Source organism: Hetaerina americana, unplaced genomic scaffold (genome assembly GCF_022747635.1).
Source record: "Hetaerina americana unplaced genomic scaffold, ioHetAmer1.1.p SCAF_4, whole genome shotgun sequence".
Lineage (NCBI taxonomy): Eukaryota > Metazoa > Arthropoda > Insecta > Odonata > Calopterygidae > Hetaerina > Hetaerina americana.
This window is the reverse complement of record NW_027286985.1, coordinates 44,991,187-45,016,810: the sequence shown is the minus strand read 5'-3', so window position 1 is coordinate 45,016,810 and position 25,624 is coordinate 44,991,187. Positions and strand designations below refer to the sequence as shown.

General features: G+C 40.3%; 1 protein-coding gene across 2 annotated transcripts in view; it reads right to left on the bottom strand.

Moving 5' to 3' along the window:
* Positions 1–9,758, bottom strand: part of LOC139691777 (b(0,+)-type amino acid transporter 1-like) — a 63,985-nt gene extending 54,227 nt beyond the window's left edge. The window contains exon 1 of one of the 2 annotated variants that reach the window (XM_071589636.1): positions 9,438–9,758. The gene's annotated coding sequence lies outside the window, so the exon portion shown is untranslated. The remainder of the gene's footprint in view (positions 1–9,437) is intronic. The other variant, XM_071589635.1, reaches the window with a different exon arrangement.
* Positions 9,759–25,624: the final 15,866 nt, after the last annotated feature.

The window sequence follows — 25,624 nt, the reverse complement described above, 5'->3', positions numbered from 1 at the left end:
TATTGCGTATTAAACTGAATCACATGATCGGCATCACTGTCCACATACATGAGGACTTATTTCCTGATCACCGCATTGCGTTCTTTTGGGATTTTTTTTGCCGTTTCACACCTTTACAATCCACGGTTAGGCAATAACTGATATATATATATATATATATATATAAATAAATAAATATATATATATATATATATATATATATATATATATATATATATATATATATAATTGTCAAACTTCAACTCTCACTTATGAAATCGAGTTTCTGGGGAAGGCTGAGTTGGTTCTGTGCGGCTCTGTATTGAAGTTAAGAGCCTTTATTTCATATGGTATGTATGTAGTTTGGACGTTTCAACGGCATGACCTTCACTAACAGAATCTAATGATGATTCTGATGATGACGGCCGAGTCGTCAAAACGTCAAAACTACATATGTGAGTGTTCTTTCTTTGAGGTTCAGTGCTGAAATGTCTTAATCAGTGTTTTTATATATTTGTGCGTCACCGAAGAGCGTTCTATTTCGAAGATATTTAAATAAAATATACACATTTAAATACCATACCCCGCCATAGGTGGACAAGTCGAAAGAACCGTGGTTCAAGTCGCGGTCACCAACTAAACCGACCTTCGGGTTGATTACTGTGTTTATGGCTTTTTTATATATATTTAAAAAACACCATAAACACAGTAATCAAGCCGAAGGTAGCTTTGGTAGGTGATTGTAGAGTTCACCCAGTACTAAGCCTAACGGCGTGTGAAATTCGCACATCAGGATAGGGGGCCAGTTCCTTTCCCTGCGCCGGTTATGGTTTCCCAGGAATATCTGGTACCCGAAAAAACACATAGCTTGGGTGGAGCTGCAGGTGCCCAGAGTGCCTTGCCCGGGAATGGAACCCGGGACCCTCCGGTCAGTAGTCTAACGCTCTACCCCCTTAACTACTGCGACCCATATTATATATATATATATATATATATATATATATATATATATATATATATTAAAACCTACCTTAACCGGTAGATTACCTAATAATAATAATATTTAATTATAAATTAACTCGGGATAATAAATCCTCAAATTATATTGCCCTGCTCCTTTTCTCACATGCGGTGTTCTTAACTATTCCAATTATTACTGCATCCCATTTGAAAATGTTACGCCCTCCACACTTCTCCATCCCGCCTTTAAAGCGTTTTGTATGGAGCCACTGCTAGTCTACGAGGCCGATACCCCTAAGGGACGTAATACTTGACCTGCTTATCATGAACTGATTAAGAACCCATCACATCTAGTAGATATTTTCATCTAACAGGGGAAGCTGGAGCCCATTAGCCGACTGCCGGCCCCGTCGCGACGCAGTTGATAAGTGACACGAATGATGAAACTTTAACCCTTGATTTAATGCCGTCTGTTGACAATTGTGATTAGCCACTTTCCACAGCATATATCTATTGAGTTATTTTAATATCACATCTAGAGCGATATCATGCGTAATTTTTAAGTAATACGTATCAGATGGAGCAAAATATATATCGAACCTATCTACTAAAATCATAAATACATCGGCAAGTGTACGTTAGTCATCTCCGTCAGCATTTACTAAAGGACATGTAGAGCAAAACAATACTTGTCGCGGTCCGCGCATCATGTCTCATAGCTGAAATTATGCAGGTGAGTTCGCCCGCAGTGAGAGATAATTGTGGTTTGAGGGTATTTACGTGTAGCTATCCCTAAAAACATAGAAAGCCACTTAGGCTTTATAGGCTTAATTACAGGCCAATTAGGCTTAAAAATACCGATTCACCAGTGTAGTGTCGAACATGAAATATTTTAACAGTGAGAACATTCGGTTCAGTGTTCTGAAATTTTCTCTCTTTGAAGATTTTAAGAAAATCAATTCCTGTGTGGTTATATCAGTTTTAAATTTGTATCTGATACTAACCAGAGTTTTCAAGGTTTCGAGTTTAAGAGTTGAGGGTAGATTTCATCTTGGTCTACTAAGTGGTCCAAGAACTTTTGAAAATAACAAAGCTTACGGAGGTTATTTTCTTTCCCACAGTCGGCTTCATTGTCACAGGAAGATATGAAAAAAATCATTCAATTTTGATTTTAACTGGAGATACAATCCGGATGACCCGGTTTTGAACCTTATATCCAGCAGCTCTGGGCCGGGTCCTAATAAATTTTTATACCTATCCTTTTCTGCGGAAGTAGTGTTGAACCGTCTGGAGTGTTTGGGAGTAGTGTTTAACTTTAACTGGATGTATTATTCCTGGGCTCAGTATTAAGCATCTAACTACACGTTCCTCCGCGTGTATTCTGCGGGTCGGATCTTTTCCCGGGAGCGTAGATAATGTATAGCCGGTCGCTACGGGTGAATAGATCAGAAATGGATAGTTCCATCAACCCAATACTTTCCTGAGAGGAAGGAAGTATCGTATGATCGCACTTTCGTGACCCTTTGAAGATCTGATGACTTTGCACGAATGCTGTTTAAGTCTCGGCAGAAATTATTCAACCTCAGAACAATAAGTGGAATTTCCTGTATGGATTAATTGGATGGTTCTGAAATATCTACGATATCCCCTAAAAGGATATGCCCCGCGAGTGCAATGTCACTCTTGTCTCCTCGTCGAGTGATACATTAGCCAAAAGGTTTAATTTAAATATAGCGAACGACGACTCAACTCTGACAAACAAGGAATTTTTTCAAATGCTCAGGCTAGGTTATGCAAAAAATAGCCAACGAAATTCCTTCGTTGCCTAATTTAATGGAAGAGTTTCATGCCTCATAAAAATTTTATATCCAATTCGAACGAAGTCGATGTATGATATCTCTTTTTCCACTAAATTTCAGCAAGTTTCCGGTTGAATTATCGAGTTTAACGGCTAACAAATGCATTAAAACATTCGTAACAATGATAACATTTTACCCTTTATATAGCACTCGAATTCAGATAGCCGATATAGCAGCGAAATTTCACTCTATACTTTTACGTAATGGAACATGACTGACCCTCAGCTAGAGATAGACCAATCTCAGCACCGTTTGAATAGTTTATTAGTGATTTTTTTTTAAAGTCTATGGTTTCAGTGTACGAGGGTTGAGTATCATTCGTTTGAGTGCATATTATTTTTTTTCAATCTTAGGCTTATCTTGTCTTTACGCGCGGATTTTATGGGAGCAATTCATCCAAATGGACGATGCCAACTTTAGTACCGTCTTCTTTTTGATTGGGACCGTAATTTTAATCCATTTTCATGGTTCCAGTGTCAGCGAAATACGTCAACAAAATCTATATCTCATGTTCTTCTTTATTTCATTTTTATCGTTTTTGTCATGAGTCCCGCTTCATAACACAACGAGTTATTGAACATTGGTGATAAGTACAATCGTGGATTGTGTAAAAGGGATCAACGGAAGTGGAGACGTTAAATAAAGTAATTTGAGGTATCGAAACCATTTCCTCTTTCGAATGTCGAAACGAAGAAAGACACGTTGAGCATTCTTGCCGACTTCCTCTTCCAGAGAGAAGACCGTATTCCCCCTGAAAGAGCGCCGTCAAGAGGAAACGGCGTGCACATATTGCCTCATTGAACGCAACCTTCCTTCCGCAACTCCTTTCCCTCAAATTTAGTTTGCGAGATGACTAATATAGGCTCATTGAAACTCAAACAGCGTAATCTTAAAATTCAAGTTTCCATACTAAGGGAGGACCGGATGTAATGATGCGAGAGTTGGTCAAACATCGACCAGGGGTCAGTAACGAAAAGATAAGCGATATCTTGGTATCCAAATCTATCGGAGAGATCGTCGAGTAAATATTTCATGGCAATGGTTTTCGAGGCTCTCGCACAAGTGACCGTCCGACGTGCATACTACTGAGACGGCGTGCTTCCCGTGTTAAGTGAGAGGGCACACGTCTGATTTGGCTCGGCTCTGAACTTGTGCCAACTAGTGTCCATTGACGAAGGGAATCCGTTCGAGTCGAAAGGAGACTCTCCCGCGGTCTCCCCCTCTGGAGGCTTGGGAGTATTCGTGCTGACCTGCAGGACGATACTCTTTGACAGGCAACGTCGCAACACCAGTGAACTGATGTTCCGAATTCCTTAACTAGTCATTATCGTTATCGGAAGTGTTTCGATTTGATTGGCTTCCAAGGATGGTTTCCGATGAAATCTGAAAATATATGATAAAGACACCACCGTCAAATCTTCTAAATGCGTGGCATGGTCGCCAGTTTGGAAGGGTTTTCGACTTCTGAACGGAGGGTTCCAGGATCCATTACGAGCAATTCCTCTCGACAATCCCGTATCGCTTTACTCGAAATATTCTGGATATTAGACCTAGTAAAACCGGCCGGCACAGGAAATGAAACTATAATTCAAATCCTGGAGTCCAAATTTCACACAACATAGGTCTTGTTGTTAGTACTTGGTCAGTTTGGCCCTCACTTGTAGAACTCCCTTTGGTTCGATAAGAGGTTTAATTTTATATGTGGCCCTGTCTTTAACCTTGTTTATTTGACCCATTTGGTTACTGAAATTGCGGAATTTTTTTAGTTTCCTTGGAATATTGAACTTCTTTATTACTAACTTTATCAATCCAATTTTAATCGCATATATTGCAGAGGTGCAATTGTCAACTGGGGATTAAATGTGAACGTCCGGTGCACACGATATCCCGTTTATTCATCTATTAGGATATCAATGCAGAACCCTTGCTCGATTCGCAGCATTTCTTGCACTCATAGAAATATCAAACTCATTTGCACTTAAATACCTTATGACTTCAGTTTCATCAGAGGAGGAGCATAGCACAATTGGATTTAAGTGGACCATCCGTGGCGTATGAAGGGAAAAAAATAGCGGGATGGTCGGTACTGACTTTTCTTTTGCCGATGAATCTTTGAGTATATTTCCTTTTGCTGCCAAACTTGAAAAGTGCATATTGCGCATTAAACTGAATCACATGATCGGTATCACTGTCCAAATACATGTGGACTTATTTCCTGATCACCGCATTGCGTTCTTTTGGGATTTTTGCCGCTTTCACACTTATACAATTCACGGATAGGCAATAACTGATATATATATATATATATATATAATTTTCAAATTTCAACTCTCACTTATCAAATCGACCTTTTGGTGAAGGCTGAGTTGGTTCTGTACAACTCTGTATTGATGCTAAGACCCTTTATTTCAATCTACGCTGGCAAACACCCATGCAAGATTAACGGTGAGTACTGTTTTAAAGACCTCGGTTATGCATGAGAAAGGCATAATTCCTCCAACAAGAAATAATGCGTCGTTTTTTTAATTTTGTAATTATAAAAAAATAAGGTATAAATGGCAAGGTGGTATAAGTGGTATACTTGTACACATATTTGTAGAGAGCGAAATATAAAATGGAACTTTTAAAGCAGGCTCCTCGCGCTGTTCTGAGTGAGAACCCTTTCGATGAAGGAAACGCTGAGCTCAGTAGTACGTTTCTAAAACAATGGAGGAAAGTCAACAGGAATTTTCTTAGGAATAAACAATGAATTCCATTATCTTCGATCACAGCCGCATTTTCAAGCTTCACTTTAAATCGAGATTGGCACAAAATACTATCGTCTTTGCACATATTTGTGATACATTCAGCAACCGTTATGTGTCACATATTTTCTATTTCTACGCCAAACGCCACAAGATCACTCCGCTAATCAACCGTTGACAATTAATTTTTTAATTTGGACTATCGACCTTAGAAATTTTCAAATGCAACAGCTGCTGCTGACGCAATACCTGTTTCTCAATTCAATAACACACCACATAAACACTGGGAACTAAGCTAACAATATGACATAAAATAAAATATTTGCACTATAAATCAAACGAATAAAAATGTATGACAACTTTTTATTGTACAGCCCTAGTATGTTGTCCATTAAGTAACCATAACTTCGACCCGAAGGTGGCAGCCAGAATGCTGGTAAAATTGATCTCACTTGAGAGTAAACGTACTAAGTGAAACCTGAGGCAAAATGTATCCATCACGGATATATTGTTTACCTCGCAGACGTCTAAGAATTACGTCCCTCAGTTCTGGAGATGTGTCAAGGAGGAGGGACAGAGTTTCGACAATGGCAAGAGCACATTAGTACCGAGGATGAACGATAGCCCAACATTGAGGTTACCTTTTGAATCCCGGGGAATCAGTCCACTTCAGCCCTTTTGTTTGTTCGAACTCCAACCCTCTCACCTCGACATAAACAAATCCTCTACAGAAGACGTATGGATATACATCTTATGTAGGGGTTTTTCCCTGTTTCAAACAATTACTTCAGAGGGAACGTAAAATACAAGAATGGGGACAGAAAAATTATTCTTTTTATGTTTAAATTACTGATATCAGAGAAAAAGTTAAATCGATAAAAATGACCTAAACAATTACATCGGAAGGATTTTTTTTGAAATCATTGATTTAATTAAAATGAATATGAATAATTGAGTTTGAATTCATACAGCTATAAAGCAAAGGATTTCTTTCGGAGGAGAGTATCTATAGAAAAAAGTGACGTCTTTTTGGCCCCAAAACTAGGCATGTTTCGTGTAAAGGAGTTTGTTAAAAAATCATAATGGCGTAAATTATTGATGCCCCAATAGAACAGAAAACAAGTTCATAAGCAGCCCGTCGGTTTAGCGAGGTGAGCTATGCGGCGATCTATGGAAATTGTGAACTCAGGACAAAAGGAACAGCTACATTTTTCGTGCCGCATGCATTTTCTCATGAAGTTCCTGCATTTATTTATACTTGTGTGTTTCAGGTATAAGGTAATTCAGCTTATAGGAGAAAGGCTTAATACGCTTTTAAAAATGTTAATGGTTAGTATAAATAATATTAATACTATAAATCTCAGAATGGATTTTTGCTGTTTAAGTGTTTTAATCCGACTAATTACTCAACATTGTGAAGTTAAACTTTTTACTCTTTTATGCCCCATTATTTCGCGCGAGCGTTGAGGTGTACTTCTCTCCTGAAATGCATCGTACTCTAATTGATTAAGAAAAGGACGTGTTCAATTCCGAAGTTTAAATATTTCCCAAGAGATACGATTAGGGCCTTAGATAGATAACTCATCAGTAATTGGAAATGTTTTTAAAATTCGAAATATTTGTAATGATTAATTTCATTTGGCCATTCAATGAGCTTTTGATTGTGGCCTTACTTTCTTGGTTTGAGAAAGAGATGCTAATATAATAATAATTATTATATTAACGCAAAATTAATTTTCTAGCATGTCATCGGTATGATTCCTAGAGGCCTTTTTCATGTCTAACGATAATGTGTTTTCTCTCTTAAATTCTCTGAATTTTAGTTAAATTTCTACATTTCAGTAATATAATTATATCACCAAAAGGCGTGGATTGCTATTTGCGACCAACGATCAATCAATAATTGTACGTACTTCATTATTACACTTGCTGTTTGTGCTTTCATTCTCCAAAATATAGGCGTTAAATAGGATACTCGAGTTTGCTACGCACCTGTTTCGCAAAAATAATACACCTGAGAAGTCGCATGAAAACATAATTGAGGATTAGGAAGACGTCATTCTAAAATGTATGGGATTCGCAGTCCAACTTGTGTTCTTTAGAAAGCAACTCCCGCCATTTATGTACGTACTAATTAACAGTGAATGCATCATTAAATGAGGAACACAATGTATATTTCCCCTATTCTTAAGAACAGTGTGTTCTTCATTTAATGAACATGAACTTCCATAAAGTTGAGCCTGAAACAATTGAATACAGTGAATGCATGTCGGTTTTATGTACAGGATTGGGTGGTTAAGAAAAGGGGCGTCGATAGAATGGCAAAGGACGAACTCCTGCCCATTGAATTTACTGCGGTGGCATTGAAAAATTGCTTGCTCCGACGAAACAGGCGCATATGCACGATTTCCCAACAACTTCGACTCGAGAACTGCGAAGGTGATTCTCCAGAGGGGGTCTATGCGACGCTAGTAAAGCATCACGCCAAACGCCACTCAGCTGGCTGGCGACGGCGAAAGTGAGGGAAATTGAAATCCGTTGCCTGCGAGACGCGAATAATCACTGTTGATATAACGGTTTCGGCGTGAGCGCAGCTTCATGTTAGATATAGATCACTGCTTACATTAATCTTGTGAGCACTCATACTACTCTCAGTATCTCGCTTGTTAGTGTTCATCATGGTAGCGGGTGAAATCTAATAAGTAGCAAGATGGGAAAATAGGTGACACCCCTGACGCGTAATGTCGCGAAAGGCCATTCTAGGACGCTAACTGGCAGGGCCGACCCGAGTTATACACATATTGGTGCCCCGAGGGATAGGCTGTATGTTCCACGCCTCGCCGATCTTCACATATAAGAAATAATTTTTGCGAAATGCTCTGTAAGCTAACAGTTCGAGTATTAGTTCACTTTATACTTATTTTAATACTAAACTTAATAAAACTTAACTATAAAAACAATAAAAAATTGTGGCATGAGTATTTTACATTTCGGTTATTATTGAATGACGACAATATTCTCAAAACAATTCCTGGGAGTAGTTAGGTATCAAAGTGTTTTGCAAGTAATAATTTGTATGTAGACCTTTTACTATTAATGTTTGTAGCCAGTGATAAATACAAATAATTTTTTACTGTTTTTCACTTAATAGTGGAAGAAGGGAAAGTTGGTACTTAAATGTTTGGCTCCTGGCTCGCCCGTGGGTAATTAGAGTAACGTCTTCATTGGACAGACGATAATATAATGGAAGTTGTGTTATACACAATACTTGTGCCCCATTTTGTGTCAAAGGACCATCATAGAGAATTGTAATTTTGGAATTATGCAAGTAACAATGCATAAATTCCGCTAGATTGATCAAAAAGCAGCCAAAAGACATAACTTTTGCAGATTAATTGGAGCAATAGGATGCGAGTCCTTCTTTTCCCCATTTCTCCCGTCCAGTCAGGGTGAATCTAAAACCCTTAGATCTTCGACAATTGTGTCAAAGGCACCCGAGTTCATTCCCGGGAACGAGAGTGAATGAAGACCCTAGAGACCCCTTATCATCAGGTTATAATACACGGACGAGATAACAAAAATTGAGACTCCCACTGAGGTAAATGGATCCGTTTTTTCCACTCCGCAAAATACGAGATCGCAATGGCAGTTCTGTCAATTTGTGATATTATTAAGTCCTTGACAATTGCGCAATCCTTTTTAAGGGATCACGCCTCAAAACAGATTCTCAACTCCCTACGAAGACCTCACAAGCGTTCATTGGGAGACGCCACGGACGCCTGCACCTTTCGCCTTCGCGGGGGACCTCGGGGCCCCGGTGGCGGCTCGCATGGCACCACGCAGATCGCATCGACCCCGATATGGCGCGACTGGCATTCGTTTGAGTAGGACTCACCGTTCGGCGTCGAAAAATCCCGAAGTAAACTTGCTCGGCTCGCAGTGCCCGTTGTGACCGGTGACAAGCAAGCACACTCCTTGTCGTCAAATCACAAAGTCCTCGTCATTCACGGAGACCCTTAAGTGGGTGAGTTGCTGCAGTAGGACTGTGGATGTCGACGCAGTCCCTCTCTGGGAATCGAATTCCTGACGTCTCCTGGGATAAATTTCGCGGGTACGTCAGCTGGTCGCGTTCGATCCTCTGGGTTATCTTCTGTCTATCTCTCTCTCGCGTGCGAGGGGGACCAGTAGGCAGTGTCCGCTCTTCCCCGCCGATACATGCTGTTATACATCTCCGCTGCCATTTGAGACCCCTCCCCCTCCTCTCGTGGCTGATGAATCTCGCCACCACCGAGGGGAGCGTCTGCTCGGCTCATGATGCAACAGACTCAGGGAGTAGCACGTGCTCTCTTATTCCCCGCCTCACACACTTCACCCTCACTCCTCCCCTCATTTGCTCCTCCTCTCTCTATAATTTCATCCCCCTATTTCTTCCTCTTCTAGTTCCTGCATCTCCTTCTTTGTCTTTCTATCCCAATCATCCCCTTTCCCCGAAGCTCCTCTCTCCCGCAGTTATTTGCCCGTATTTGCGGACTGTGGTGTTTCAAGGGTCAGCTCATGTCTCCTCGTCCAATCTGTTGAATTATTTACCGTATATTATCAAACATTATTTTAGCCTGAACTAGTTTTAGGATAATAACTCGTTTTAAATACCAGTCATCTATTTAAATTTCAAAAATTAATAACGTATATTTATGTAATGTTATTATTATTTCGGTAATAATTTATTGCTGTTAGATGACGTATTTATTTGAAAGAAAAAGAGAATTAATGACAGGTGAATTTGGTAAAATGTGAGTTAAAGATTAATAAAAAACTTTAGCATTGAGTGTCGCGCTGTATGGATGTGAAACTTGGTCATGGAGGCAGGAGGACGTAAATTTGAGGCTCTTGAGATGTGCCTGTGGTGAAGAATGGTGAAAGTGAGTTGGGCGGAGAGAAAGACAAACGCTGGTGTTTCAAATAATTTGTGCGAAGAGACCAAGTTTCCTGGCAAAATCCGAAAAAGGTAGAGATAGGAGATAGCGAAAATTAGTCGGATGTTATAGGCCGTGATAAAAGGGAGAATGCAGCGTAAGCAGGAAGAGAGTAGGCTGTTTAAACAGCATGAATACAAGAAAAAGGTACGAAGAAATAAATAAGGAAATTATGCTTAGAAAACAAAAGGAAGTTCTCGTAATGCGTAGATAAAAATATTCATTAGAGACCTAATACCTTCTTCATTCGATAGGATATCATCAATGAAAAGGTAAAGTAACGTATATGTATGTGTACTATGAAGCTGTATAAGACTCGATAACACACTCTTCTAGGGAAATCTAGAGAAAGAACTCGTGGGTCGACTCGTGGTAATTGTCACGTTCGTTGAGTGAATTTTTCCATTGTTGTGCTCGCGTGAAATGACAACGAAAATTGACATTCATGTGGCGTACAAAGTTCGGCCTGCTATCAGCTTTTTGAATGCAGACGAAGTTCACCCAAAAGAGATTTACCGTCAAATTCATTTCGAGACACTGCAACCGATGAAAACGTATACTGTGGACCCATTACACAAGCTACGAGTACGAAGGCCCATTCAAAACAAGCGTCGAGGCATATTGTCCCCAAAATAATGCTCACGTGGGTGGCTCAACAGGCAGTTAGCCACGCACTTGCGGTGGATTTCGAGTTATTGTGCAGATGTAGACTAAGTCTTTTTAAGAAAAGGCTCTTCAAAACTTTGATATGGTGCGTGTTTTGTACGGCGCGAAAGCATATGCATTGAAGAAGGATATAGGCGGAAGGAAGTATAGGGAAGATTGAGGAAGGATATAGGATGATAGACGTGGAGACTTTTGAAATGTGGGTGTGGAGAAGGTGAAGTACTTAGACAGGAAAACTAACGAGGAAGTGCTAGGAATGGTTGAGGAGGAGAGGAGATTGTTGGGAGAAATCCAATGATGCCACGAAAGATGGATTCAGGGTGCATTGATTGGGAAGGCGATTTTGAAGACCCATAGAGGGGAGAACGTTAGGCAAGCAAGGAAGAGGATGGAATAAGATAACCATGTTGGATTGAATGACGGAAGGAAATAAGTTTTGGAATTGAAGAGGGACTTACTGTAGTGTACGATGTCAGGTTGTTTTTTTATAAGGAGAGGCAAGTAAATGTAATGTTGTACAACTATATAGGCTGTGTTCATCCAAAACCTGCCATAACCGGTAAATTACTGATTTTAATATGTACCAGTACCTTTATATGTAGCAGTAGTTTCTGCATATCAAAAATTGGCTTATTTTAGGCTCTCATTGAGAAATGGGTATTACTATCCGACTATGGGTCTTGTGCCATGGTCAGTATTACTTATTGTTCCGGAATCATAATTTTTGTCTTTATTCCTTCTTTTTCTGTCTTACATCCTCTTTTACTTTCATCCTCACTATTTACTCATTTCTATTTCCTCATTTCCTTCTCATCTCTACAATTTTCTCTTCCTCTCCAGCTTCTCTCTATTTTTACTTTTCTTCTTCGAGGTATATCTCTTCATCCTCTCCATTCTCTCATTCTTAGTTAAATCTTCCTTCTTCCCTTAATTCGTCTTAATCTCTCATTTTTCCTTATTATCTTCCTTCTTCTTCTATCACCTAAAAGGCGTTGAAAAGTGATGTATACGATGTGATATGATGATAGGTCGTAGAAGATTTTGTAACGTTCAGCTATTTTTCTCTCTAGATAATATTTACAAAATCTTTAATTAAGAAGTTACGGGAACACAAAATTTGATTGAAAAATTAGCCTGTAGCAAAATATACTTCGATGATTCCTTAACTTTCAAGATTTAGAGGGCTCAGGGAGTTAACTCTGAAAGGCTTGAGTCATTTTACGTCTATTTAGTATTGCACCCTCCATGTGTTCTTTCCATAGCTCTTGAGGATTTTCCTGGTTCAATGAATAATTTTCCCAACTTATGATTTATTGATTACACGTCTTTACCATTCTTATATTCTTCTGACAGTTTTTTGACCTTCCTTTTCAGCTGGCCAATTTCGCACTTCCTTTGTAAACTTTCCATATCCTAGTATTACGTCTTCCACTATATTAAATTCCGCACTTCCAGGAACACATATTTGGCATGGTATGTATTTTTCTGGACAATATGACCAAAGTATTAGGGACACAGTAACAAGAATTACGTTAAGGAAGGAAACTCTCATGGAGGAGGGAATTAATGACAGGGACTTTGAGGCAGAGTGTTAAGAAAAGACCCTGTAAAACCTTGACGTGGAAAAACGTTCCCTACGGTGTGTAAATCTACATCTACATCAATACCCTGCAAGCCACCAAAAAGGTGTGTGGCAGGGGGAATAAATGTGGCCGTCGAAGAAAGACAAAAGGCTGAGATTAGAGGACTTTGTAATGTGGGTGTGGAGAGGATAGAAGAGGTGAAGTAGGCTGAAAGGAAAACAAACGAGAAGTGCTTTGCACTGTGGGCGAGGAGAGGAGATTCTTGGGAGAATTCCAAAGGAGGTAGGAAAGACGAAGGAAAAGCGTTTTTATTGGCAACGTGTTGTAGAAGTAATAGAGGTGAAAACTTTGCGCAAATCTATGTTCAATGGAATGAAGAAAAGAAGGAAGTATGCAGAATTGAAGGAGTTTTTAATTTTGAGTCGGATATTACGTTGCCTTTCGTTAGGAGAGGTATAGAAATGTATCGTTGGAGTGTTATATAGCATGTGTCTATCCAAAACTGACCTATGATGTAGAATAAAATTGATAACAAAAGTAATACATCTTCATAAAATGCTGCCATTTGCTGGTTATGAATAAAACTAATTATATTAATAATAAATACGGACAAATATTAGTTCACGCCCTCCCCGGACTACAACCTTGACGTGGTGGAAGGGCTTGTGCGTTCCGATGACCCCTAGAGCTGTGCTGGCGGGAGCAATAAAAATTGCTCCTGGTAGGGTCACCCATGCCAGATAGGTCGAAGGTTAGGAGCCAGACGAAAGGTTGTCCACGCAGCGTATGTTCCTCAGTGAGGCGGCTGCAATGGCGTCTGACCCCAGTGGGGCGGCCAGTAAGTGATGGTGTCACGTTAAAAACACTATTGAGGAAGGCAACGGGAAACCACCTCAATTATCATTCCTAAGATTAATATGATGGACTATACAGATATTTTGAGTCCTGGCAACTACGGGGCTCGGCCCAATCGGCCGTGTGTCGTGCCCGGCAGCGGGGGAGGCAAGGCTTCCGCGGTCGTCACCCCACGAAACCCTTGCAAGGGAAAACCAGCAGCAGCAGGACAGAAAACACAGGAGAAGAAGACTACATTAGTTAGAATAGGTGCGTGGAATGTTAGGACAATGATGAGGACAAGGAAATTGGAGAATGTTAAGCGAGAGATGGAAAGGGGAAATATTGATACTTTAGGTCTATGCGAGGTAATATGGAAAGATAGTGGGGATTACTGGAGCGATAAGTATAGAATAATAAACAGCGGCGGGGACGAGAGCCACGAGGGGTTGCCATAGTATTAAATGAAGAGGTAGGAAGAAGCGTAGTCAACATAGAGCAGGTAACGGATAGAATACTACTAGTAGAGATAAAAGCAGAACCGACGAACTTGGTTATTATTCAGGTATATATGCTACCGAGAAACCATAAGGAAGAAGAGGTCGATAGAATATACGATCAGTTAGAAGACCTAAGCTCGTGTGTTCCTGCAGGGAAACATTTGATAGTGATGGGGGATTGGAATGCGACGGTAGGCGAAGGCAGGGATGGTGAAGAGGTCGGGGACTACGGTTTAGGCGCGAGGAATGACCGCGGGGAGAGAGCAGTTGAGTTCTGCAGGAGACAGGGCTTAGTCATCACCAACACTTGATTTAGACACCACAAAAGACGCAGGTATACATGGAAAATGCCAGGTGACTTAGGAAGGTATCAGCTAGATTACACCCTGGTTAGACACAGGTTTAGGAGCAGTGTGATAAATTCGCACAGCTTCCCGGGAGCGGATGCGGACTCTGACCACAATTTAGTTGTTAGGAAATGTAGCGTACGTTTCAAAAAGATAAGGCAGGGGCGGCGAGTTAGAAAATGGAATGTAGAAGCATTAAATGGGTTGAAAAGGAAGGAATACAAACAGGTGGTAGAGGAAATCGTGGAGGATGGTAAAAAGCTAAGTACTATCGAAGAAAAATGGGAAAGTATCAAGAAAGGGATGTCTAAAGCCGCAAAAGACACTATTGGAACCGTTAACTCTAAAGGGACTAGGAAACCATGAATCACGGATGAGATGATGACAAAGATGGATGAGCGGCGAAAATGGAAGAATGTGAATGCAGAATTAGGCAAAACGAAATACAAAGAATTAAACAATAAATTGAGGCGGGCAACAAATAAAGCAAAAGAAGCATGGTGGAAGACGCAGTGCGAGGATATGGAAAGCTTGCAGAGGAAGGGTGAAATCGGTGCGCTGTACAGCAAAGTTAAATCGTTATCGGGAAGTAAGAAAGGAAGAGCTATGCTAACAGCTAGAGATAAGGCGGGTAAGGTAATAGTTGACGCAGGAAAGATCCAAAAGAGATGGAAGGAGTATATAGAAGAACTGTATAGTAAAGAGCTTAGACCGACAAAGTTAGACGTAGAAAAGGAACATGACGTAGAGGAAGATAGCTTAGGTCCAGGCATACTAGACAATGAGATAGAAAGGGCATTAAGGGAGATGAAACTAAATAAGGCTGTTGGGGTGGATAATATTCCCGTGGAACTTTTAAAATGCTTAGGAAAATGTGGGAGGAAGAGGCTATATGGGCTGATCCGTAGTATTTATGTGGAGGGAATCTGGCCGGAAGACTTCGTGAGATCAGTTTTAGTTCCTATTCCGAAAAGGGTAAAGGCCACGTCATCTGAGGACTACAGGACAATTAGTTTGATATCCCACGCAGCTAAAGTTGTTCTTAGAATCATAAACAAAAGGATAGAGAGTAGGGCAAATGATTACTTAGGGGATGATCAGTTTGGGTTTAGGAAGGGGAGAGGTACGCGTGATGCCATTGCAGTAATGAGATTATTAATCGAGAGGAATATAGAACACAATCAGGAGGTATTTGCCTGTTTCGTAGATTTCGAAAAAGCGTTTGATAGAGTGAATTGGGAAAAACTAATGAGTATATTGCAGAAAATAGGAATAGATTGGAGGGAAAGGAGGCTAATCCGCAACCTGTACATGTCTCAGACTGATCAGGTGCGAGTGGGGAACGGGGAGTCGGGTTGGGCAGTGTTAGGAAGAGTGTAAGGCAGGGTTGCCCATTATCACCGTTGCTGTATGCAGAGGAAACTGTTGAAGAGGCATGGGAAGAACTGGAGGTAGTAATGAATGTCGGCAGGGAATTTGTAAAATCACTTAGGTTTGCTGATGACCAAGCTTCAGTTTGTCAGTCAGCCAAGGGGTTGCAAGTATTGCTCAGTGAATTGGAAATTTAGTGCGACAGGTATGGGATGAGAATCAATATCAATAAAACAAAGGTTATGCGATTTTCTAGGAAGAAAAAGGCCAAGCTAAACATTAAAATAGGAGGGCAAAAACTAGAGCAGGTAGAACAGTTTACGTATCTCCCTAGTGTTTTGGACCACCACGGTCAAAGTAGTAGGGACGTAAGGAGGAGTATTGCGTAGGGAAAAGAGGCTTTCACAAGGAGGAGGGAGTTGATGACGGGGACGTCAGTAAAGATGTTAAGAAAAGACTCGTAAAAACTTTGATATGGAGCGTAGCTATATACGGCGCGGAAACGTCGTCATTGAAGCAGGAGGATAGACGTAGATTGGAGGCTTTTGAAATGTGGGTGTGGAGAAGAATGGAGAAGGTGAAATGGACAGAGGAGAAAACAAACGAGGAAGTACTTGGTATGGTGGGCGAAGAGAGGGGTTTTTGGGAGCAACCCTATGGAGACAGGAAAAGTGGATGAAGGGGGTATTGACCGGCAGTGGGATGTTGAAGACTGTAATTGAGGGGAGAATATTAGGCAAACGAGAAAAGGGAAGGAACAGGATAGGGATGTTGGACGTGATGAAGGGAGGAAGAAAGTACTCAGAACTAAAGTGGGACCTGATGTAAAGTAGGATGCTGTGTTTTGTAAGGGGCCACAAATTATTTAATTAGTAATTATGTCCATCCAAAAACCTACCTTAACCGGGAGATTACCTAATAATAGTAATAATAATTAATTCACGACTACGTCCACAATCTTGTCCGGGTCCTAATCAGGCAGCGCGCAAGTCTACTTTAGACACAAACACCTGTCTATCAAGCCATTTTCATATTACAGCAACAACATTGGCATGATTGGAAATTAAGTTAAATTTCTAGCCAAAATTTGAAGTGAGCATTTTTACGCTTGTCTGAAATTAAAATTGACTCATGGAAACATTCTTTTTGTTTAAGGATATTTGAAGACTTTCAGCATAGTAATATCTCTAAATGTTTTAGTCACGCTTACACAGTAAACGACTATAATAGATTGAATATTTCTTTTTACGTGATGCGTATGAAAAAAAATCTCACTGCTTATCCTGATTTTAATGGAGTCAGCCTTTTTGAGTAAGTACGCCGCCCTTCGGATGGGAAGTTAAACTGCGAGTGACCCCTTGGCGTCTTTGGTTAAGACGGGTCGGCTTATGATGACGTCGGGTTTCTCTCCACCCTTCAACCTTCCCTATCCATCCCTAATTGCACAAATGACCTCAGCTGTCGGTTGCCTCCCCTAAAACTACTACTGCTTCTGTGGAATCAGCCATTTTTTTTTGTTACTGATGAATATTTTTCATTTTACTGTCGCCTTGCCATAACTCCGATAGTAAGAAGCATTGTACGTACATGTATTACAAGAAGAGAAAAGAGGTTTAAATACGAAACATGTGTCACCACTCAAAAGTATTTACCATATTTTAAATATGATCCTGCAAATATCCCTATCTGTTTTCGCTCCTTTCCTCTGTTTAAGCAGTCTCTTCAAAGTGCGTTCGCATATATAATGAATTTATTAGTTTTCATTCCGCCATCATTTTATTTAAAAAAAACTTGGCGGATCAAAGAATACTCATTTATGAAGTCCATTGTACTTCTGTGGAAGCGTATATACACCCGGGACCCAATGCTGATCTTTGCACTCACTTCTTAACGAAGTGAGTGCAAAGATCAGAATCAGAAGTGCAGAATGTAAATCGTTTGTAACTATACGCTTAATTAAAATTTTAAATAAAATTGAAATCATTCTGTGAATAAATGTGACTATCCACTAAAAATATGTCCGTTTTTGTATACTGACCTTGCAGTATTTGCGTGGTAGCGTATTTAGCGCCGAAAATAAATATCCGCATCAGCGCAATGGCTACACATCAAAGAAAAAAAAACAATATAATTTGATTTCATTGATGCCGTTTCACATAACAAATTTGTATCGAGCATTCACAATAGTTTTACTACCACTGACGTTTCAATCATCCCTGTGCCATATTTCCTTTGCTTAACAACGCGCCACCAAGCTGGATTAAAAGTGTTTCGCAACAATAGGATAATGATACAAAAAGTTACATTTGGACATACGTTTCTGGACATTTTTGAGACCAAAAAAATCGATTTTTTTCTAAAAGAAACATTTTTAATGCAATTTTTATGCGATGTGCTGCATATTTTTGACCTGTCATCGTACTACCAACTGTGAGCCACTCTTCAAATCCATGTCCATCAATTTTATGAAATAACATTAATTTCTAGATTGTAGCGCACTTACTAAGGTTCTCACTTGACTCGCCCTTGTCTGTTTGTGTCCCTGTCACATAGAGTTTTGATAAGGGATTAGAGTGTGAAAGTGATGTATGAAGTCTCAATATTACCTTGAAAGTTTTAAGGCCTTCACGTATCTCTTCTTCCCACTTTCTCTATCACCCTCTCCTGGATCCTTACCTTCGCCTTTCACTCCTACAATTTAGGGAGAACTACAGGGTTCGTCCGGAAAATAAGTGTACTGACTACTGATTTTTTCCCGCCGCCCCAGGCGCGCCCAGCACCGCTCTGACGGGCTGCGATTGGAGGGGGGTATGTTGGCAAGCGACGCTGAAAAAGGCAGTCGGCTCTGAGCTGTGGTGTAGTGAGGAGCTCTGTTAACGCGAACCTCCACGCTCGACCCACCTCACGGAACGCGATGCTGAAGTTTTTGGAGCAGCGTTATTCCATCAAATTTGCGGTAAAGCTTGGGAAATCGTCTACCGAAACTGTCGGTATGATTAACCAGGCTTACGGGGAGTCAGCCATGTCCAGAAAAATGATCTTTCGGTGGCACAAGATGTTCGTGGAGGGCAGAGAAGAGGTCGACGACGAGTCTTCGAGAGGTTCCCGATGATGTCTTTGCGGGAGCGTTCCAGGAATGGGAACGCCGCTGGAACAAGTGTATCGACTCACAAGGGTCCTATTTTGAGGAATATTAGCTTAAGATATGTAAAAGTGTAATACATTTTTTTTCCTGAGCTCAGTAAACTTATTTTCCGGACGAACCCTGTATGCCATCACTCATAAATAAAGGTGAGCACGCTCAAATAGATTTTTTTCAATTTCATTATTATTTTTGTTATTGTCGGAGAGACTAATTGGTTTCGCTCGCGTTGAGAGAGGGAGAACTTAAATGATCCATCACTCTTGATTTGCAATACCGAATTGACGTGCTCATCAATGTGCAGCAGATCAGTGCAACTGTTTTTGGAAGAGAGGTGTTTTTCTAATATATTTTTATGTTGTCAACTGGAGTTCGTATTTTTCCCTCGTTTATCCGATGGCTGAAGTCATTACAAAGAATACACATGGATAAAATCAAAATTAAGTACTCAGACTCCTATTCACACGTCAGTTTACAATTCCTTGTAATTTGCGCATAAGAAATCTGCTGTTTTTTATTAAAAAGCTTTATTCAGGAGATCTTACTGCCTAAAGATTCGTTGATTGATTGATTTATACTATATTCTACCGTCCTTCGAATTGTAATATCCTTCTCGTGACTTACTTATTATAATCATCCATGATAAATTTGGCTGAAATATAGTTTCACCGAAATTAGCATGCGAAAGACAATGCAATAGTTTTGCTTTTGCAGTTTTGCATAGAAACAACAATTCAAAAATCGTTTGAAGACAATATCAACTTAATTTTTAATGCCATCAATACCAAAAATGGAATGTCGAATGTATCGGCTGATACCATTGACGAAACAAAGCATCTATGCAGCTGCTTCATTGCACTTAAAACAATACAGTAATGGTGACTTTCTCTTTATACTTAATTTTTAAATAGTGGTATTGAGTGTATTAGGATTCATTCCTTCGCCTTGTTAATGAAAACACCGTAAGTGTGGTTGGATGAACCGTAAGTATGGTTGGAAAATAAGTATGCAAATCACATCATACGTTTCATTTTGATAATATTAGTCCACGTTTCTAAAATTTTAATCTTTTGTACTGTTGATTTATCGATTTTGAAGCTATTATTTTTATACCAAATTTCATGGGCCTCATATAATAGAAACAAACGTGTACCATAGTATCTAGCGACTTTATGTTCCAATATTTTTGAAATAGTTTAGTAGTAATTCACCTTTCTGGATTCTGGTGATATTCTTCGGTTTCCGGCTTCACTTTTGGGAAGTAAATTATATCCATATTAAAGATTTTGCACCTTTCCACAGACTTTTTTTTAAGATACAACAGGTTTCGACGACTTGAGGCATCATTAGGTACACATTTCATTTATGTGCAGCACTGGAGTACATACCCTTAGAACAGAGAGGAGGGGGGGGGGTGGCCATGGGCTAAGGGTGAGGAAGGGTGGGACGTTGAAGATGGAGGTCTGAGTTGTTTGAGTAAGGCGGTGGTGCCCCGTCGCGGGGATATGGTATAACGGGCGGGTTGGAGGGGCATGGGAAGGGTGAGGGCGATCAGTTGCGTTGAGGGGTTGTTTTGTTTTTTCTCCTGAAGTTAGTTTCTCAGAGAGGAGTAGGGAGGGTTGTGGGTACCGTTTCTCGTCATAAAGAATCGTTATGGGGTCTGCCAAGTAACTTCTTATCTCGACTTGCTCGATAGCGTTTATTTTTAATCCTTTAGGGAGGATATGCGGTATTCTGGGGTAAAAATTGATATTGTTATTGAATTCTATTGAATGTTTTGTAAAGAAGGAGTCGTAATTCCGATTTTTGTGACACCTTGCGTGTTCTTTAGATCGCGTTTTGAAATTTCTCCCTCTCTGATCGACATAAGACATGTTAGATCTATCGAATTTAAGTTAATAAATCCTTGGCTAGAGAACCAATTCCTGTATGTCTTTTACGTTAGTTATGATTTTGGAGAATGTAAGGGGTGGGCAAAAGGCTGCTTTAAGTGAAGTAGGTACGTGATTGAAGATTTTATAGGAGATTTCGCCCAGGTATCGGATCTAGCGCTGCTTGAAACCTTCGATTTTGCGGACTGAGAGGACGAAATTCTATTTAAGATTATTACTTTTTGCTTTTTCCGAAGTATTTTTTCGACGATATTAGGATTGTACCCATTGTTGCTGGCTATATTAATACGAGGGCGATTCGAAAAGTAAGGCCCCCTATTTTTTTCATGAAAACTCAAATTTATTCTCAACTTTGCGTACTTCGTTGGAAAGGTTGAGCATTTAGCTATTTTTCTACGTAGCCGCCTTGATGATCAATCACTTTTAGCATTCTTGTAAGCAGCTTTTTAATACCGGCGTCGTACCTTTCTCCCGCCGCGTCGCGAAGCCAACTGACGACTGCTTCTCCGATATAAATTCATCGCCATTCAGTGGAAGTGTACGATGAGAAGTGTAGGGACATGAAAAACGTGCGGAAGTGGTGCAGGGAGTTTTTCGATGGCCGGGAAAACGTCCACGATGAGCAGCGGTCGGGGCCGAGTTTGCCGGAATCAACGGTGGCTCCAATTGACGAGATGGTGCGCAATAACCGGAGAATTACCCTCCATGAGATAAAGGAAGGCCTTAGTGAAGAGAGTGGCTACTTCACCGTGCAGAATATTGTGTCGGAGGTCCTCGGTTACGATAAGGTGTCTCACCAAAGGAGTGTGTTTACATCATGACAATGCACGTCCAAACCAACATGCACGTGTCACATCAAACGACCACCCTACTCAATTAATTCGGCTGGGATATCATCGACCACCCTCCTTACAGCCCGGACGTTGCCCCCAGCGACTACCAATTGTTTCCCGCTCTCAAAAAACTCCTCGGAGGACAGAAATTCAAGTCAGACGGGGAAGTGCAAAAAACAGTCGTCAGTTGGCTTCGTGACGCGGTGGGAGAAAGGTACGACGCCGGTATTAAAAAGCTGCTTACAAGAATGGAAAAAGTGATTGATCGTCAAGGCGACTAAGTAGAAAAATAGCTAAATGTTCAGCCTTTTCTACGATGAACACAAAGTTGGGAATAAATTTGATTTTTCATGAAAAAAAAGGAGACCTTACTTTTCGAATCGCCTTCATTATTGTCCTCACTTCTATATGGACATTTTTGGGGGAAAGAGGCGGTGTAGGAGGCGGTAGATCATCCAGTATAGGGCGGCAAGTTTGCGTGAAAAATGGTTAGCGGAATCATTGGAAATCACAAAGGAAACTTTTATGCTATTTCGCGGCCGTGTCGTGTCTGTATTGTATCTATTGTGGGAATTATCCTTTCCCTGGAGGAAGTTAAATGGGGATATTTTGATCTCGAGACATCGATCTCAGGAAATCTATCTGGATCAAATTACAAAGAAACTGCGGGAGATGCCGCAACAGTGACTTTTAATGGAGTCATCCGCTAATACGCATTTCAATGCAACAATTTCAGACTTAAAAATCATTCGCCTCGATCGGGTTCGAATCCCGCCGTATTTTGCAATTTGGTTCGTCGAATTGGGGTGCTCTGATTCTGTAATTTTAAGGAGTTTTGCGTTTCTTTGAGTATTTTTTGATGGGATTGTTAAATTTTACCTCGGCATTGGGAATGAATTCGTTTGTTTGGTACGTTTCTAATCGATATAGTCGGCCAATATCAATGGCCAGTTGTTATGAGCTCCAATACAGTTTAAAATATTAGCTCACACGGAGACTTCCTTGTACTGACAATAAATCTCTTACAGGACGAAGGCTAGTTGAATTAGCTTTCTAAAACAAATTCCCAAAACGACGATATAACTTTTACGGCTGTTTATGGAGACCTCGTGATTCGGGGTTTTGAGAAATGCTCCGTATGAAAGGATAAAACAAATGCGATGCATGTTTTTAGCCAGTTGGACTCTTATCCAACTAGTGATTTCTCCACGTCCCGTTAGAGATATTGTCCTTAAAACTTCACCAAGGAAAAAAAAGAAAAATGACCGTCATTTTTTTTTAAATTTTAAATCGTAAAGCTGAAGTCGCTTCAGTGATATGAATCAAGTCGAGAGCAGCGTGGGGAGACTCGATGATGGCGTGGCCTTATGTATAAAATATAAAAATGCGAATATTTTCGAAATTTATTGCCCTCAATCCATATTGACTCCCAATAGATAGCTTTAGTAAGGATATAAATGACAAGTAGTCGGCACATCAATGCCATATGCTTTCAGTACGAAAAAATGAAACAAAAACGTCCATCACTGACGTCTCCATGCAACCAGTAGGAAGTCAACTGTTTTAAACCTGCTTCCAATTTTTGCAAAAAAATTATTCATCTGCTGTGTTTTGGTAATTATTTTAACCTTCATTCATGATTAAATATGTTTGCAAATTTTGATGGGTTGTGCTCAAAAATCATTTTTAACAACAAGGCCGGCTTGCTCCCGCTTTCTTCTAAGTATTTTCTTTTTCTAATCTGCGGAGTGGATCACAATTCTCCCGGACTTCAATGAAACTCTTTCCCGCAGGGACTCTGGACCACTCTCTGTCAGTAACCGTGGGATGAAGACGTGTAAGCATTTTCGATCGTGGGCAGAGTGAGGGACGGTCGTCCAGAACTGGCGTCCCGTCGAGCAAGCGTTCAGATTGGTCAAGGAGGGGTTGATATGATTGTTGGCGAAGTAGGGGAAAATTAGCGTGGGAGGCCGAGAATCGGTTGGTCCTCATCCTTAGTTGGATTTTGAGAAATGCGGGTGGGGGAAGAAAGGGCGGGGAAGGATGAGAAAAGCCAGAGCCTGGGTGATGTGGGGTGGGAGGGATGGGGCCTTAAGCCCGTGATTTTTCTTTTCCGCCTGCGTGATTCACTCGTGAATTTCTCAGTCTAAAAAGATCCGAAGTCTCTCTAATTATTAATATTTACCGGTTTTATGCAGTTCTCCGTGACCGTTTTCCGCACCCTAACCCCCACTTCTTGCGATCGAAGTGAAATAATTTCCCTTTGGGTCCCTCTTCTCCGTTGCTTTGCCCTGCCAACCATTTTACATTATGCTATTTGGCCATCGGTCCAGGGATCATGCACCTAGCATGACCATATCTGCTTAATTGTTACGCTTGTAAAGCCTCAAGTGTCGTGGACCCTATTCATGCGTTCACGGATAGGATGGTCTGTTTTTTTGATTTTGAGGATTTTTTTACTGTCTCAGACAATGGGAGTCCACTGACTTCTCCACAAAAATCCCATTTCAGTAGGTAAAAATTTTATTTCAATTCTTTCTTTCAGTGCCCATGCTTCTGATAGGCAGGCTATTCTGCTTTCGACTAGATGTTGTGCTCATAATCGGTTACTCGGGTACTCAAAATGGTAGATTTATGATAGAAACTGATTGAAAAAATTAAAATTCCGATCCGACCCGCCAAATTGTCGTTATTTAACTCTTCCCATAACCATAAAATGATCAGAACAAATTTTTAATATTTTTACACCCACTTGTGAGACCTCTTAGGAAAAGTAGGCCAAGAACCCAACGGCTGGACAAGTAGATATTAGAATTGATGCGCTATTCTTTGTTTAAAAAAATTACTCTAATTTTTTAACAATTCGGGGGAGAAGACTGTTCATGAAATCGGAGAAGAGAGGATATCGTAATCCTCTATCGTATCTTTGATCTGCCGAGGATTTTCGTTTCAAATTTCTGAGACGCTCTAATATTCAACGCAAATAGGAGAAATCTTGGAATCCAGTCCAAATCCTATTTTCATCATAATTAAATGATGTAAACAAGCCAATTTTCGCCCTCAAATGTCCCGAATATGGTTACAGCATCGTGTCATCAAGGTAGATAATGAAGCATTGTTCTGAAAAAAAGGTCGGCGAATTTCATTTGGTGCTAAAATTGATTTATTTTACAATTTTATTTTTATGGAAATCAATCGTCCTCAGAGAGTGTTAAATATATGTACCACTCATATCACCCCATATAAATTATGTATCAATTTAGCATTTGTGTCCTGAATAAAAATTTCAATTGTTTAGGAGTCGAGTGCCTCTAGCAATATGTCGTTGTGCAATATGTCGAGGTTACATTGACCTTAAGAGGCAGCGAAAATTATGGGCCACGGCTGTCATTTTTGACTTAATATCGCTTCTAAAATACTTGTCATATACACGTATAATTGTTCAATTAGCTTATCCGTGCATGCCTTTGGTATCAACACTAGAGGACATTAATACGTACGTATGGACTTCCGTGTTCTGATAACTACTCGTTCGACCAGCAGGTGTTCGGTGTAGCATAACTATTCCTTGACGCAGTCTTTTTGTGCCGGTGTTAAATTAGTGGTTTCATCAATTAGCGACTCAGTAAATAAAAAGTTGTCAGGGTGTTCAAATGGGGAAAAGGTAAAAATGTACCCCACGTGTTTACACATCCGGTGAATTGGTAGAGAGGTTTAACCATTTATAATCCCCTACTTTGCCAAGGATGTGGACGATCAGCGATGGAAAAATGTAAATTTATTAGAGGGAGTAATAGGGCGATCGAAGCATTGCGGTCGAAGAACCTCTTCAAATGACGCGCAATATTGAAAATTTCAGGAACGGAAGAACACGTATGAAAGACAGGCGGGTGTAAAAGTGGCGAAAAGCTTATGCAAATGCGAAGGAAATTTTATCGAGA